Raw genomic sequence first — 17581 nt, 5'->3', positions numbered from 1 at the left:
GACAGTCTGTTCCATTGTCCAACAATCACACAGCTGCAAGCAACCTTCAGTGTTTTCCCATTCCAGATGGGTGAAGGTATTTCAGTTGCAGATTGTTAATGGCTAATGTTCTAATTCCTTCTTAATTTTCAATCTTACTTTTTTAAGTTTCAAATTTTGTGGCCAGTTAAAATAAAATTTTAAGAGTACTTATGTGTAATTCAAGTGAATATTATTTGGTACCTGCCAGCACAGTTACGTAGTCAGTTTAGACTCAGAACATTGCTAAGAGTTGAGACATGCTTATATAGTGCTTTCTTGCTATACTCTTAGTATACTGTATTTAATTTATTCCCATAATGGGTAACTGGTGAAACATAAGGACCATAAATATTGAACTTTAAAAAATTATAGAGGAAAATAAAGTGATTAATTCTATAGCTTTACCCCCAAATAATTATATCTGTAAATTAAATTCATCTGATCAAATTTCTTATATAAAAATAAAGTTAAAAAGTTATCTCCAGATATAAAAATGAGTTTATTATAACTGGTTATCCACATCTGCAATGTGACATTGTGGGAAAGTGACTGCAAATGGAATCCTGAAACATTCTATCCAATCTCTTCAGTCAGAAACCAAACAGGAACAAGGCAAATGATTTTCCTAAAGGTAAAAGCTTAAGAATTCTAAGCATCTAGACATGAAAATAGTTTTCAACTATTTTTGATGCCTTAACACATAAAGAAAAGGAACAAATGCATTTAAGCTTCTTAACAATTATATACTTTAAAATGTATAGAAACATTTCCTTTATAAAATATAAATGATACTATGGATTAACTAAATAACTTTTACAATATAATCCTTAATAACATACTGATCTAAAATAATTTTATTTTTAAATATATTTTCATCTTATCTGAAAGGTAGAGAGGCAGAGAGAGAAATCTTTCATGCTCTGACTCACTCCCCAGATGTCTGCTCCATCCAGGGATGGATCAGGCATAAGTCAGGGGCCCAGAATTCAACCCAGGTCTCCCACGTGGGTGGCCGGGACCCACGTCTTTCAGCCATCATGTGCTGCCTCCTGGAATGTGCATCAACAGAAACCTGGATTGGAAGCTGAGCCAGGACTTCAAACAGGTACTCTGATATTAGATGCAGACATGCCAAGCAGCAAGTGCCTGCAGGTGTATGTGTGTGTATAATGTTACAATCTGATAATAATATGGTATAATACATATTTTTAACTTAAAACTACCTTTATACTAATTAAAAATAATTTTCAAAATTTCCATGAGGAAATCATGGAATCATATTACTTAGAAAAGGGTTCACAGATTTACACGGGTTAAATACTCAACTAGCTCAGTCAATTTTATTTTCAGACACAAAAAACAGTAGTGAAAGATTTGTGGATAAAAGGCATGCTGTCAAGGGAAGAGAACCTGGCTCTCTTTGGTCCTCATGATCTCTCTACAACACAACCCGTAACATGTAGCTTTCTTCTACACCTGCCACAAAGTAGGTCAGACAACTCTCCCACCCTTGGAACGGAGCTTCCCTGTATGTAGGAACTGCAACTCTTCAAAATACCTCTTCATCAACAAAACACCAGACTTAGAAATTGCACATTCATACAAATGGCAGCCCCAGAGGGTCTCTGCACCTTAACTTCGCAACACAGCCTCATGTTGATACCATGGGAGAAGCCTTAAAAATTTAGGGTTCTGGAGTAATCTTTAAACTCAGAAGTAGAATACAGACAGAAGCAAAGAAAAATAGAGAGGTACGGGGAAACCAAAGTGAGAGAATTCAGCAATGTCAAATGTGTAGTAAACCATCTTCCTGTCTTTTTTCCTTCCTGAACCACATCATTGCCCTCAGCCAGGTCCTCTCCCAAAAGCTCTCAAGTTACATGTCATTACGGCTTAAATGTTTTATAAAAACAGGTATGAAATCTGATTAGTATTATGACAACACTAACACTTGCACATCTTGACTTGTTTTAGAAAGTATATTCCAAATTTCTCCTAACTAGATTATAAATGACCTTTTAGAACAGTGTCCTTTTGTAATCCTGATTTTAAAATTCTTACACAAAATGTTACGCTAAGCCAGAGCACAAATTCTGTTTATTTGATTTTATGATTTATATTCTTGTAAAACAATACTCTTGCAAATAAATAATAAGTGGCAAACATTAAAATATACAAAATCATTCAGTGGTAACAATTATATTCATACATTATTCATATTTAAATTTTCTTATCACTTATTGAACATCTACTATGGGTCAAATACTATGCTATGGATAAAAGAAAAAGATGATTCCATCTTTAAGTCCTGAAGACTATTAAAGTGACAGATACATGAATCAACAAGTCCAATGAGGTGGTTAACAGGCTAAAATGAGAAGGCAGTGGCCAGAGGAGGGTCAATTACAGAATTACACAGGGCAGGCTAGGTACCAGGAAAAGACTTTTGGGAGTGGTGACTTTGAACTAGAGTCTGAAAGATAAATTGGGCCTGAAAGACAATAGGGACACATAGCAGATAGAAGTGAGAAATGCATGATCATCTAAACTAATCAATAGAGATGATAGAAAGGTTGAAAATCTCTTATCTGAAATTTCTTGGACATGATGTGTTTTATTTTATTTTTAAAAAATATTTATTTCTTTGAAAGGCAGAGTTACAGAGAGGCAGAGGAAGACAGAGAGAGGTCTTCCAATCAGTGGTTCACTCCACAAACGGTTGCAATGATTGGAGCTGAGCCTTTCCAAAGCCAGGAGCCTGCATCTCCCACTTGGGTGCAGGGGCCCAAGGATTTGGGCCCTCTTCTACTGCTTTCCCAGGCAAGTAAGAGAGAGCTGGATCAAAGAGGAGCACCTGGGACTCGAACTGGTGCCCATAGAGGATGCCAGCACCGCAGGCGATGGCTTTACCCACAATGCAACAGCGCCAGTCCCTTTACATTTTTTTTTTTTAATTTTGTAATTTTAGCCCATGCATAATGAGGTATCTTGGGAATGGGGCTCAAGTCCAAGCACAGATACAAAATTAATGTTATACCTTATATATATAGCCTGAAGCTAATTTATATTATATTTTAAATAAATTTACATATTAAAGTTTAACAGTAAGGAATTTTCAACATTTGGCTTCATGTCAATGCCCAGAAAAGTGTCAGATTAGGGATGATCAACGTGTACTGTGAGGTACATAATGCAGCACGCAACGCCAAGGCTACAGTTTGTGGTGTGAAGTTCAGCCACAGGCAGGACTATGTATGCCTTGCTGAGAAATATGATTTTATCCACAAACACTTCTTAATATAGATGCTTTTCAGAATTAAAAGGTGACTTAAAATAGTTAAAGTGTATTGATCATTTATTAAGCGTCGGGTACCTTATAAATGTTTCTCATTTAATATTCTCATAAGTCCTAGAAATAGGAATGATTGTTTCTGAGCATACTCTTCTCAGAATTCAAAGGAAACAAAGCCAGTAACTGCCTGAACTGATTACTTACCGCAAGTCCAGTAATTTACATACATTTCTAATTTAATTCTATATTCACAATCACCCTAGACTAGGAATTATCTGTTATCAGTAAATAGTCATTAGATAATCTGCCCACGATCAGACCAATTAAGTGTCATGATGGCCTTCAAATTCTATTTAATGTAAGCTGCATTACACAGACCCTTTCTTTGAATTAAAAAAAAAAAGTCATACATATACCACATCACTTTCTTGTCAGATAACATGCTCCCAGTCGCCGGTGGGGGCATGAGACAATTTCCTTTGATTACACATTATCTTCTAGCTACCACTCCCTTCCTCTTTTCACATCACAGCAAAACCAATAAAGTGTTCATGTACGACATTGCTTATACCCACTGTCTCACTTCCCATTCTCTTTCCAAACTAGTCTTTTCATGGAAGAAAATAGGAATCTCCTATTGACAATGTCACATATGGCATAGATGGCTCTGTATTGCTAATCCAATGGCCAATTACCTGTCCTCCTATTAGCCAATATTTCTTTTTTTTTTTTTTTTGACAGGCAGAGTGGACGGTGAGAGAGACAGAGAGAAAGGTCTTCCTTTTGCCGTTGGTTCACCCTCCAATGGCCGCTGTGGTAGGCGCGCTGCGGCCGGCGCACCGCGCTGATCCGAAGCCAGGAGCCAGGTGCTTCTCCTGGTCTCCCATGGGGTGCAGGGCCCAAGCACTTGGGCCATCCTCCACTGCACTCCCTGGCCACAGCAGAGAGCTGGCCTGGAAGAGGGGCAACCGGGACAGGATCGGTGCCCCGACCGGGACTAGAACCCAGTGTGCCGGCGCCGCAAGGCGGAGGATTAGCCTAGTGAGCTGCGGCGCCGGCTTATTAGCCAATATTTCAACAAGTGTTGTTTTTCTTTCTTCCTTATCAGCTCTTCTCTCAGCTTATCCTCTGCCCCATGTAATTCTTACTGTCAGATTGTCCTTGTTAAGCCTGTGGTTTTCTTTTCCGTGAAGACTTAAATATTATCTATCCGCATAATTAACAAAGTTTTATTTCTAATCCTAAATTCCAGCCATTTGTCCAACCGTCCACTTAGCATCTCATTTAGTATATCACATTGGTATCTCAAAATACAATTTGTCATACCTCATGTTTGATCCATTTTTAAAAGTTCACCAAAGAAAAAAAAAATCAAACTTAATAAACAGCAGGTGTTACATACTTCCTCAAAGTTAAGCAGGTCATGCACTACTGCAAGTTATTTTATTAGTATGTAATATGAATACCTACAATCCTCAGAAATCTTATTTAGATACATATTTTCTGGTGCCAGTGGGTTAAGCCACTTTTTGCAGCGCCAGCATCCCATATGGGTGCCAGTTTGAGTTCCAGTTGCTTGGCTTCCAATCCAGCTGCTCCCTACTGTGTCTGGGAAAGCAGTGGAAGATGGTTCAAGTGATTGGGCCCCTGCTACCCATGTGGGAGACACGGATAAAGGTCCTAGCTCCTGGATTCCATCTGGCCCAGCCCTAGCTGTTGAGGCCTTTTGGGGAGTGAACCAGTGAGTGGAACATCTCTCTCTCTAACTCTGCCTTTCAAATAAATAAATAAATCTTTTTTAAAAAGATACATTTTCCTACCACACAGCCTTTCACATAGGACTTATGATGCCTATCATAAGATATTTTGGATAATTACTTTGCTTATTATAAATTTAATAAGCAATAGCCATAATAAAATATAATGATCTTAAACTAGAAATTATAATGTTTTCATTTTTACAATGTTGAATAAATTGATCTGCTGATTCTGATAACAAAGGAAGATGCAATTTGAACCAACCATCGCACTGAGGATAACCAAAGAGATGTGACAAAATTTTAAAAATACTGACTTAAAGATACTGGAGATTTAAGGGAACAAGGTGAGGAAGTCAGAAAGCCAGAAAGGTGAAATCTAGGACATCAACTTGGAATTAAGCGTAATGCTAATTCCATAAAAAACAGTTAAGAGTCCAAGAAGGCTCCAGAAGCTTGAAGGACAAAAAATGGCCAGTGCCTGCCAAGTTATGGTATAGGTTAACAAATTCTCAGTGACATGCAGAGCAACTTAAAGAGCTTAGCTGTAGGAGTAAGTATGAACTAGAAATCATACAGTTCTGAATGTCCTGAGGCGTAACTTCAAATCACTTCAAAGGTGATTCGGGATTGTGAGTGTCCTAGATGCTTCCCAGAGCAGACAAAAATCATCTCTATAGAAAATTAACATCATCCTAGGCCTCAAAATTTTTCTATAAATTAAAAAGAATACAATAGTAGATATCAAATACCCAAATAGACATACAACATGAAAATGAAACAAAAAAACTAAGAGGGGGGAAAACATGATAGAACCAAGTCCAAAGCTGGTGCTGTGGCATAGTGGGTGGAGCCACTGCCTACAGGGCTGGCATCCCACGTGGGCACAAACTCAAGGCCCACTTGCTGCTTCTGATCTAGATCTCTGCTATGGCCTTGGAGGGCAGTGGAAGATGTGCTTGGCCCATGTGCTTGGGCCCCTGCACCAGCGTGGGAGACCTGGAGAAGGTTCCTGGCTCCTGTGTTTGGACTGGCCCAGTTCTGGCCCTTGAGGCCATCTGGGGGTGAGCCAGAGGATGGAGGATTTCTCTCTGCCTCTGCCTCTCTGTCACTCTGCCTTTCACATACATAAATAAATCTTTAAAAAAAAGAAGAACCAGATCCTTGGATGCTCCCATGATATAAAGACATAGACTTTAAAAAAACTATTCATAGGGGCTGGCACTGTGGCATAATAGGCTAAGCATGGTGCCAGCATCTTGGCTGCTTCACTTCAGATCTAGCTCTCTGCTATGGTCTGGGAAAGCAGTAGAAGATGGCCCAAGTGCTTTGACCCCTGCACCCATGTGGGAGACTGGGAGGAAGCTCTTGGCTCATGATCGGCCCAGCTCCAGCCATTAATGTCATTTGGGGAGTGAATGAGTGAATGGAACACCTTTCTCGCTGTCTCTCCCTCTCTCTGTAACTCTACCTTTCAAATAAATAAAATTTTAACTTAACCTTCAATCATGGTGTTATGTGCACAGTTGAGAAGTCCTGCAACCTTCAAGGAGGATAAAGAAAACAAAACCAAAACCACCAAGTACATCATATTACAAAGGCTAAAAAGCAAAGACAAAGAAAAATCAGAAAGTAGTCTAGGCAAAAACAGATTACCCTTTAAAGAACAACTACACTAACAACTGACTTTCAAAGATGAACAACAGAAACTAGAAGACAGCACAGAAATTAATCACAACTTATACTTGTATCCCTACACAAGATATTCTTCACAATCGAAGGTTAAGTTAAAATTTGTTTTTAGAAAGCAAATGCAAACACAGAGGGTAATTTTTTTTTCTTTTTTACATTTCAGTTGAACTAATCAGTCAGATCCATTCATCACAGCTTGGGGACTATGCAAATTATTCAATAGCCACATATATTGCCTTTTTTAAGAAAGCTCTGTTTTTCAAGCCATTTAGCAAAAAAATCATTTCTAAATAATTCAAATTAACTTCAAAATTGATGTGAAATAGAAGAGCTAAGAAAAGAACAAATACCTATCAATTCATAAAATATCTGAATTTCATTGAATGGAATCAGTACAACTGGTGTCAAAACTGCAATTTTTCATTGTCTTAGAAAGTTCTACTTGAACTAATTTTACAAATGAGTTTAAACTACAAAGTATACCATTTTATATCTGACTTATTTTGTTGCACAAATAAATATTTCAGGATAAAAGGTGACAAAGAAGATTCTGAGGCAATTGAATGCTCTCACTGAAGGCAAGAAATTTTTCAAACATCTTTATAAGTCCTACAGTATGTCTAATATACAATTTTCAGAATAGGTTGGCAAAAACAACTTAATAAACAAAGTTCAGATAAATGAGAAAGGCAAGATACTTTCCCAATTCAATTCTAAGTAAGGAAAAAAAAGCCACCTATTTTCATTTTAATACCAGAACCAGCACATTTAAGAATTTCCATCCTTTTATCTTTAAATAGAAACCACTGTAAAGAAATTGACTTCAGGGAATCATTTTCATCCTTTATGTGATTCAAGAAACTACTAGGTGGAAGATGAAATGAGGTACCTTTGAAAATCTAGCAAAAGTTTTCCATGGATTTAGATTATACCTGAACTATTTTCCAAATCAATGAGTATTACTAATATATTGGGTTTTAAGAGTGTTTTCCATTGATCGGTATACAGAGAAGAAGGTCAATGTGAGGTGTGCTCCAAGGACCATAAAGAAAATATAAGCTAAATCTATAGCATAACGATTCAGTGAACTGGTAAATTAACAATTTATATGTCAAGAAAATCTGATGGTCATGATATATGAAGAGAAGTCTCCCATATAAACATTACACATTTTGACCTGGGGGCAATAAAGAACAAAAGAATGAGCAGAAAATGAATCATCAAGTATGTACACACTGCCAAAAAATTAGGAAAAAGCATGCAAGGAAAAAAAAAACAGGATTGATGATTTTGTAAGAAGTGTTTTTTCCTCCCTCTGTATAGAAAAGGAAAGTTATATTTCTCTTGTTTTTTGATATGATTAAACACACATCTATCAATTTTAGAGAAAAGTAATGCAGAATAAAAAAAACCGGTAAAGATACAAAAAAAGGTCATATATGATTGGATACATCAAAATTACTGCTGACCACAGGTAATGGGATAAGAAGCCAGTCTCCTGGGGAAACTATCTAACACTGATGACTGCAGGTAAACAGGAAGTCATTTTCTTTTCTAAAATAAACATTTATTTAGATTTGTAATTAAAACTACTGAGAAATCTGTTGTTGAGCCATCCCAATTCAACTGGTCATGCCAAAGTGTCATTCTATTCTTGCATTAACACGTGGGATCAAAAAAATGAAATTCCCCAATCCCCATCCACGTCTCAAAAAAGTCACTGACTGCTGGAAAACAACAGAAATTTATTCTCTCCTGGAAATGAATCAGAAGGCAGACCATCATTCAGTAGTCAGCATGTGATTCAGCAGAGCTTTGTATGAAAAATATAAAGTTCAAAACGACACAAAAGGGCTCTGGAAGTAGTTGACTGTTTTCACCCTTGCTGGAATCATAATCAACAACACCTATGAACTTCTGACTATCAGAGGAACACCAGGATGACAAAGTTGTGACCTAAAGCGCAGCCAACATCAAGCACTTAGGGGCTGTCATCAAATACAGGTAGGAGAAATTCAAATGTGTAATAACAGATTTATATGACCAATGTGATAGATGAAAAACAGGGCATGAACACTGGCTATGACTATTCAAACAATTTCTCAGAAGGGATAAGATGTATTTTTAAAGAAAAGGTTATTTTTTTTTTCTGTGTCTCATAAGATTGCTATGTTTGTATTTTCTTGTCTTCACTAAGCAATGGTTAAATGAAAAGCAAATCACTTGCAAATAATACTTTTTTTCTGGATTGGAAGACAAATTCGAGTAGGCAATTTATACAGGAGGAAGAAATGCATCAAGAAGACACACAGAATTAACATGAGTGCTATTCTTTGAAAAGTCATGTATCTTCAAGGAGGTATCACTCCAAAGTACTCCTAGATCTGCACTCATTTTGTCTCACTAAACCTCCCAACAAGGAGACACAATCACTGTCATTAATATAGTTATTATGTAATAAAACTGCAATGTAATTTGAACTCACTATAGCAATGGAAACCAGAAAGTTCTTTCAAGTCTAGAGGAATTTCTTTGTTTGGAGAGCTCAGGCTGCCAACTTGAGATACTTTTTCTTTTTAAAAAGGGGAAATACCAAACAGAAAATGTAAAAAGACTTGAAAGAGAAGTATAAAACTAATTCATTGAAAAATATACTTTTGATTTTTCTGCATTTTCTTACAACATATATAAGGCATTGAGTTCTTGTATTCTAAAAAATACTATGAGTTGTTTAAAACATGTACAACTCAAAGACCGAAAAGGCTTTCAGAAGGAGCCTTAACAGGTAGGTCAGGTCAGCTACTGATCTGTCAGCTTCTGATTTCCTCCTTAATGTCTCTTGGAACTAATATGCTTTTCATCTTCCCACCCATTTTTACCATTTCAATGTTCTAACTTAATTCAACTCTTTTATTTTGTGTTGATAAAATAAACTGTGCCCAAATTTAAGAAGGACCAAGAGATACTCTCTCTTGTGATTTCAGGTTCTTTTTTTTCTTTTTTCTAAGTGGTCTCCCCCAAAAAGAGTAACTTAAAAAAATGCAGTTTCACATACAGTTGATCCCCATTGGACTCAAATCTCTTCAACAATTCATGTTAATATCTTTTGAATTTAACAAACGATTTAGTTCTAAGACTTCAACACTGGTTTTTGGCAGACAGCTTTTTCAATATAGTTTCGACTCTTTGAACCTGGCTCCATAGTTCTTTTCCCACTGCCTAGGCTTCCAAGATAGCAGCAGCCAAAAGATCAAAATGAGCGTGATAGCCCACAAAAGTTATTTGTTTAGGGTTTCACTAACCAAATTACACTAACAACTGTCTGGTTCCACACAACTTGACATTTTTAAGGAAAGATAGAATACTGCAAGGAATTAAAGAGATATGGGAGAAATTCTCATTCTTTGAGTAAATAATCTAAAAACATGGGGTGGAGGGAAAAAGGGCAACTATCTGGGATACAAGTAAGCAAAGGTTAGTTTTGTTCTGTTTTCCATGTTGTCACCCTCAAGTAATCTGGATAATTGCAGTGCAAGACTGAGTCTCCTGCCCTCCCTGTCTATTTGGTAGAAGGGAGGCAGTTTTATGAGGTGAGTACAGTTAGGCAAAGAGGAAAAAATACCAGAATAACAAACTGCAATGGGAAAAGACACAGGTCTTCTTGCCAGGGAGTGCGTGCTTTGTCAATGCACCAGGACTACTCACACAAACTGGGGCCCAGAGAACAGAAACTGTGGCAAGAGCTATGTTGTGGTGCGGTCAAGTTGGGAGAGAACCTGAAGCACAAAGTTATTGTCATCTTTTCTCTACTTTCTTTGTATCTATACGTATCTTTGCTAATACTCTCAAATATAATTCTTATTCAAGATATCCTGAAATTTAAAAATTGTTTTAAAAATGTGGTAAGAATATCTTCAGAGTCATTCCCTCTGGCTCCTTTCCCTTATCTCTACATGACCAAATTCATCTTTTGAGGCAATTCTAAAATACCATTGCCTCCACAAAGGTGACTCCATCTCCAATTACTTATAATTTCTTCCAATTATTTATAATCTCCAAGTACTTATAATCCCTTCCTTCACTACTTTACCCATGCTTTCTTTTTTATTATTTTTTAAAGTTTTATTTATTTAATCAAAAGGCAGAGTTACAGAGAGAAAGAGAGACAGAGACACACACACACACAGAGAGAGAGAGAGAGAGAGAGAGACCTTCCAACCACTGGTTCACTCTCCAAATGGCCACCAATGATAGGAGCTGGGCAGATCCAAATCCAGGAGCCAGGAGCTTCCTTGGGTCTCCCATGTGGATGCAGGGCCCAAGCACTTGGGCCATCCTCTACTGCTTTCCCAGGTACATTAGCCCCTGTCTATGCCTTCTTTAAGACACGTTCCTTTCTACTGTATACTACACAGAGCATGGTAATCCCTTAATAGACAGCCTATAATAAGCTAACAGGAAACACAGGTCATGTAATACTCATAATACTCATGTATCTTTTCTATTCCAAAGCACCTATGGAGTACACACCAGTAGGTTGGATGAGATCTGCAACTTAAGTAGAAAAAAGGAAAAAAAAAAAAACCCTAAAAACAAAGCTTGTTACTTTTGTCAAAAAATGAGAACATGGTTGGGGGATGGCATGGGATAGAGAATGTAAAGAACAAATACAAAATCAAGAACACAAGAGGAAGACAGAAAATATTTTACTTATTCTTTCCAAAAGAAAAGATGCCCAAGAACAGGAAGCCTGTGATTTTTTTCAAAGTAAATGTTACTTATCTAAACCTAACTTCAAGATTTTTAAGCAACGGCATAACCAGGGAAGTATACTGTCCACTATTATGATATTTCATTACAGGACAGAAAAGCTACTTTGAACTTTATTCAAGTCAATGTAATTTTTTCTAGCCAATTTTCAATCCCAAATGCCTGTATGTAATGGCAGAAATGGTACTGTATATTCTTCTAGAATTTCTTTTCTTTCCCATGACCTATTAATTTGTTTTTAATTATCTTAATTTCATGTATATTTTTCCAGGATTTCTTATCCTTCCCATGATCTGTTAATTTGTTTTTAATTATCTTGTCTTATGATCACATAATTAAAAAATTTATGCTGATGGTGTATCTACTTTACTTCTTCTAATGAGTTGGCAAAGCACTATTACCAATCATAAATATACAACAGTGCCCCAATATTATCTGTTTCCTAATAGCTATTTGTAGATAATCTTTAATTATAACTTAGTCTAAGACAGTATTCAAAAGTGAAATTTAACTTTATCTTGCCTGCTCTTGTTCAAAGCATCTGACACTCTAGATAATCTATAAAATATGATATGTGTTAACACTAAAGTGCCTTTCAAAAAATAAAGGCAGCATTTTAGATATAGGACTAATTCTGATGAGACTGGCTAAGTAAGACCTAAAGTACAAAGTAAAGCAGACATTGCTATCTGTCTTCAGCCCCTGCCTTTAACAGGCTAATGAACACAAACTGGAACACAGTTGAGTCTGACTCACTGAGACAGTGACGAGATTTCCCCAGTGTTTCAAACAGTCGGCACTAGGGCCCAGGCAGGGGTCGGGGCCCCAGGTGTCTGTAAGACACCAGGTGGCAGTGCTGCTCAGCAAGCCCTCCAGCCTGGATTCTGCGCTGGCATTGCTCGGTAAGGAGATGGCTGACCTCTGTCATCTGTGCAGGAACATAGCGGAGTGTGCCAGGCAGTGACAGCCTGGCCTGCACTTAGGCTCTGGAGCACAGCTTCCTCAATGGTAAAGAGGAGTATTCCAGGAGCAGAAGCCCCTCCATAGCGAGAGGTACTGACACCCTCGTTGGGACTTGTCACTGCCCATCTTTCCCCTCTCCAACAGTGACCGGGTTCTGGAGTTCATCTAGAGAGCACTGGGGGGCTTCCCTTCCTACTGGACACTCTGTCAGCATTTGCTTCTCTTTCAAGAAAGCTCTGCGCCTCCACAGCAGAAGGTCCTCAGGCATCTGGGAGTCTTATTGCCAGTTTAATTTGTAAGCAGGCGATTCTCCATCGACATATGGTAACGGTCTGCCTGGATGACTGCAGCTCTGCCTGGGTGACCTAGAGGTGCTTAGGTGATATCTTTGTTCTTCTTGATGTCTGTTTGAGAGAACCCAAGGGCCTGGCCTGTCTCCTGTCTAAACACATCACAGAGATTTAGCCCAGGCTTGTGCTTGCCCCACTTTGTGCAGTGTGGTACTGCACTATTGAACAACAATTGATCATTTTTAAAAAGATGATTTATTTAAAGGGCAGACTGACACAGAGAAGAGGAAGAGGAACAGAGGGAGAGAGGGAGAGGGAGAGAGGGAGGGAGGAGGAGGGAGGGAGAGAGGGAGGGCGAGCAAGTGATCGAGAGAGATCTCTTCCATCTACTGGTTTACACCCCAAATGATCACCACAGCCAAGTCTGAACCAGGTTGAAGCTAGCAGCCCAACACTTCATCTGGGTCCCCCATATGGGTAGCAGGGGCCCAAGCACTTGGGCCATCTTCCGATGCTTTCCCAGGCACATTAGTAGGGAGCTTGATTGGAACTGGAGCAGCCAGGACTCAAACAGCACTCCAATACAGGATCCCAGCATCACAGCTGGTGGCTTTAACTCACTGCTGCACAACATGAGCCTCATCATCACCCATTTTAAGAAGTATTTATTTATTTGAAAGGGAACGACAGCAAGTAAGGGAGGGAGAGCAGGAGGAAGACAGGGAGGAGAAAGGAGTAGGAGTTGGGGGACAGGGAGAGGGAGAGAGAATATCTTCCATCCACTGGTTCACTCTCCATATGCCTACAGAAGAAGCCAGGAACTCTATCAGGTTTCCCATGTGCATAGCAGGGTTCCCTGTACTTGGTCCATCATCTGTTGCCTTCCAGGGCGCATATTAGTAGCAAGCTGGATCTCAAGCCAAGTAGATAGCAGAATAGCTAGGACTCAAACCAGGCTCTCTGATAGGCAATGTGGGTAAGTAGCCCTAGTAGTGGCTTAACCCATTGTACCACAATGTCCACTCAAACATCACCTATTTTTAACCCTACTGAAGTTTCCACACTCTACGTTCACAGCTCCAACATTGCTCTTTTGTTAGTCGTGCTATCATGGTTTGTATTTGGTAACCAGAATTCTCTCTTCCAGGATTTCTTCTTATATACTTACCCATCTCCAACCCTGTTTATTTGAAAGACAGCATAAAATGTATACAGCTCTGTATCCTACTTTAAAAAACAAATATCCTGGAAATCTTTTCATTTTAGTACAAATACAATTTCCTTTTTTTTTTTTTTTAAGGACAACCTATTATTTCTTTGTGTGTGGTTCATTCAGCCAGTGCCTTCTAGATGGAAACATGCCTTGTCTCTAAGCTGTTGCTTTCATAACCTATGCTGTAATGGATAATTTCATTCATATGTCATCCCATTGATATGCAGAATACTAATGGGTAATTATATTTGTGATTTTAAGTGGATGCAGTCTTTTTAAACTCAAAAGGACATAATCAAACTGGATTTCATATGTATTTTATTACTTACTCTAAAATACGGTTTCAGGCAAATGTTGTTTCTCAAGGTTCTATAGGGGACTGCAAAGAGGCTACTAAATTCCAGAAGAGGCACTTGAGTTGGTGAGTGACAAGAACTAAAAAATAAAGGCCACTTCTATAATGATTTATTAAATAAAAATGATTTATTATTATCTTTCCCAGATTATCCCAGATTCAGGCCAGTTTTGAGAAATTATAAAACTATGTAACATATAAATATCGTCACTGTATCTCTTCTGTCAAAGCCTATAGCCACCAAAGGCAGGTACATTATTGAAATCTTTATCCAAATGGAGAAATATCATACTCAGTTTTGTATTCACAGGTAAAGCCTGTATATGTCCAGTCAAAATGAAGTTTGTATGTCAAGTCACTCCAAATCAGCACAGGGAATAAAGTCTAAGCAAAAAGGAAAACATCATTATAAAGAGTTGGTTTTTTTTTTGTGTGTGTGATTTTTAAAATAAATTCTGAATGATGGTTTTTTTGACTTATGAAGAAAATGGTATTTTACACTCAAAACAATTCATTGTTTTTCCTCATATAAAGATTTCAGCCAGGTTGAGGGATGTGACAAGATGCCTCTGTTAAGAGTGGTTGCTGATTATTAATCCTGAGGCATAAACAAGTCAAGTACTGCTTTGTTTTTAATTTGATGGTTGAAATAGAATAAAGAATGAATTATTTAATTCTATCATTTAGAAAAATCCAAAGATTTCCCAGGGAGAACCTCTCCCTTTCATAATTAAATTAACCTGTATGTTTACCAAATAAACAACATGAACAGTGTGCTTTCAGACTGTTTTAACACTAACTCACTGTTACAGAATTAAAAAAAAAAAAAAATCAAAACAGAAACAAATACAAAGCTTTGCTGAAGACTTAAGGCTAACACAAAAATTCCAAAACATGATCTTGATCACTTGTGGCAAGGAGTACATGTTGGGGAGAATCTGTTGTCAGAGTTCAGGAAAGAAAACAAGTTGTAACTGTGTCTCCTCCCCAGAGGGAAATGAACTGCCAGGGATGGCGTGAGGACGATGCAGGAATGGAGAGTGATGAAGGGCTCAGTGACAGCTTCTTTTAATTTAGTAAAAAATCACCTCACATATTTTTGCTATTTTGTTAAAATATTAAACAGATCTACCACCTATTTTAAATGTCATACAACTTAATTCTTAGCATCATTAGTAAGTAACAAAAATAAAAATCAATATTACATGACTGCTATTCTGAGGGAAGGAAAGTCAATGTTGACTTAAGATCCATGTTTTAACATTTCTTTAGTCACTCACTTCAACTGACACATCACCAAGTCTAAGAATACTCCCTTTAGACATATATCGTACATTCTATTTTCAAAGATGTATCCTGCATTTCCAAATGCATGCATAAAAATCTACACGGCAATGGTAATCTGAAAATCTTTTTGTCACAAGACCTGTTTTTCCTCTATAAGGTTATTTTGCCAAATTGCATTGCTATACATGTATCTTCCATCCAAATCCAATGAGGAATGTAAGGAAACAATATTTTCAAAGACAAATCTTTAGTTTACCAAGACTTAGCCTTACAGGAACTATTCCAGTCATAAAATATGGAAATGGATACTTCTACATATGCATAAAACATAGAAATGAAATTATTGAAACAATAAAGTTTTTAGGCTGAACCACATGAAATCCTCAATATTTTGACTCTGTGACAAATGAAAATGGTAATCTCATCTGGTGTAACTATATATTCCTGAAGTCTGAACAAAAATAGAGGCATCATGACTAAGGCTTATTTAAGGGAGTGAAAAAACTGAAACAAAATGTTTATAACAAAATATAATGACTAAATAGTATTTTTTGTCTCTTTTGATCATATTGTACTTCAGTTGTACATTAACTAAAAAACACCATGTTTAAAGATAAAGAGAATGTATTCATCTGACAACATATTAGGTCCACAACAATTAAATTCACCCTCAAGGCATATGCAAAACTGTTAGAATTGACAGATATTCTGTGCAAAAACATGATTTTTAAATATATTGATTTTTCACTGTATCTTATATGATATATCCTATAGACAGAGCTAAAACCATCCAAGTTTATAATTCTATGAATTTTAATAAATTATTAATTCTAATTAACCCGACTGCTCATGAATTATTTATTCATGTGTATGTTTGCATATGTGTGCGTATGTGTGTATGCATATTTGTATGTGTATATTTATAATATATATTTATGAATAAAATACATTGTTAGATATTACACATTAGAATATCTCAAGTGATTAAGATTGTACTTCTTTTCCAAAAGCAATGTCATTCAGCCACCTAGTGATAAACTGTGAAGCAATAATATCTCTATACTTTATTATGTTATAAAAATAAGACTAATATCATGGAGAAGAATTATAGTTATTTAAATATACTGTTTCTGTCCTCTTTAAGCTTGACCTGAATCAACAACTCAGAAGCAGTTTTCACGAAACCTGTAAAAAGTCTTGTTTAAATATTAATATGGCCAAGCTCCGATTTTTTAAAAAGATTTTTAAAATTTATCTGAAAGGTAAAGAGAGACAGAGAGAGATAGGTGGAGAGACAGAGAGAGAGAGAGAGAGAGAGAGAGAGAGAGACCTTCCATATGCTGGTTCACGCCCCAAATAACCACAACAGCCAAGCAGAGCCAGGCAGAAGCCAGGAGCCTGGAATTCCATTGGTCTCCCACATGAATGGCAGAGGCCCAACAACTTGTGCCATCATTTGCCACCTTCTCAGGTGTATTAGTAGGGAGATGGGTAGGCATCAGAGAAGCTAGGACTTGAAATGGCAATCTGATATGGGATGTCGATGTCACTCCAAGAGGTGGCTTAACCTGCTGTGCCACAAGCACTGATTTTTATTTTTTTATTATATATTAATGGACCATATACATTTTAAAAATCCCACCAAAAATTCAATTACCTTTACAAATAAGTATATTTGGCCCTAACTTTGACAACACAAGTCTTAAAGACTATAGGGTACAGTATCTAAATGGTAATGGGAACAGGCATAGAAAAGTCACAGAAAAATGTATTAGGTGCTATCCTAAGGTGCTATGGAAACAGACTGTAGGATGCTTAAACCTGACTACATCTTTTTGAGATGTTTTTAAACTAAACTTTGGAGGACAAAAAAGGGAATTCACCATATGGGCAGTGATCAAATGTATATAAATGTATATAAAAACAATGGATAAAGAGCAC

At 37.2% G+C, this 17581-nt stretch overlaps 2 protein-coding genes across 2 annotated transcripts in view; one reads left to right on the top strand and one right to left on the bottom strand.

The window, feature by feature from the left end:
* NT5DC1 (5'-nucleotidase domain containing 1) overlaps nucleotides 1-17581 on the bottom strand; it is a 145023-nt gene that overhangs the window by 76047 nt on the left and 51395 nt on the right. The window lies entirely within an intron of this gene.
* Nucleotides 8541-17581, top strand: part of COL10A1 (collagen type X alpha 1 chain) — a 40961-nt gene continuing 31920 nt past the window's right edge. The window contains exon 1 of the mRNA XM_062187669.1: nucleotides 8541-8766. The gene's annotated coding sequence lies outside the window, so the exon portion shown is untranslated. The remainder of the gene's footprint in view (nucleotides 8767-17581) is intronic.

The sequence above is a fragment of the Lepus europaeus genome, chromosome 3 (genome assembly GCF_033115175.1).
Source record: "Lepus europaeus isolate LE1 chromosome 3, mLepTim1.pri, whole genome shotgun sequence".
NCBI lineage: Eukaryota > Metazoa > Chordata > Mammalia > Lagomorpha > Leporidae > Lepus > Lepus europaeus.
The sequence above is the reverse complement of the archived record's forward strand: the minus strand, read 5'-3'. Positions and strand labels throughout refer to the sequence as shown.